The sequence below is a fragment of the Nannospalax galili genome, unplaced genomic scaffold, assembly GCF_000622305.1.
Source record: "Nannospalax galili isolate Female #2095 unplaced genomic scaffold, S.galili_v1.0 scaffold150, whole genome shotgun sequence".
Taxonomy (NCBI): domain Eukaryota; kingdom Metazoa; phylum Chordata; class Mammalia; order Rodentia; family Spalacidae; genus Nannospalax; species Nannospalax galili.
In genome coordinates, this window is record NW_008329320.1 from 3,867,247 (window position 1) to 3,867,675 (window position 429).

The 429-nt window shown below is 35.7% G+C and overlaps 1 protein-coding gene across 1 annotated transcript in view; it reads left to right on the top strand.

The window, feature by feature from the left end:
- Positions 1-429, top strand: part of Drosha (drosha ribonuclease III) — a 137,119-nt gene that overhangs the window by 49,840 nt on the left and 86,850 nt on the right. The gene's annotated exons all lie outside the window — the stretch shown is intronic.

The window sequence follows — 429 nt, forward strand, 5'->3', positions numbered from 1 at the left end:
GTAATGTTTTAATTGTTTTTTTTTTTTATTTCAAGAATATGCTTGTAAGATATGGCACTGTATTTAATATCTTAAAATTTTTATTTTATTTTTTATGTGTATGAGTGTATTGCTTACTTGTATACAAGTGCACCTGTGTTGTGCAATGCTCATGGAGCTCAGAAGAGAGCATTGGTTCCCCTGGAACTGAAATTATGGATGGTTGTTAGATGCCATGTGGGGGCTGGGATTTGAACCCAGGTCCTCTGCAAGAGCAGCCAGCACTCTTAACCACTGAGCCATCTCTCCAACACCTATATTTAGTATCTTTAAAGATTGGATTTTTTTTTTAACTTAAAAAAAACTTTATTGAGAATTTCATACATGCATATAAGGTGTTTTGATCAAATCCACGCCCACTCCCTCTCCTCCAATATGTCCCATATCTCC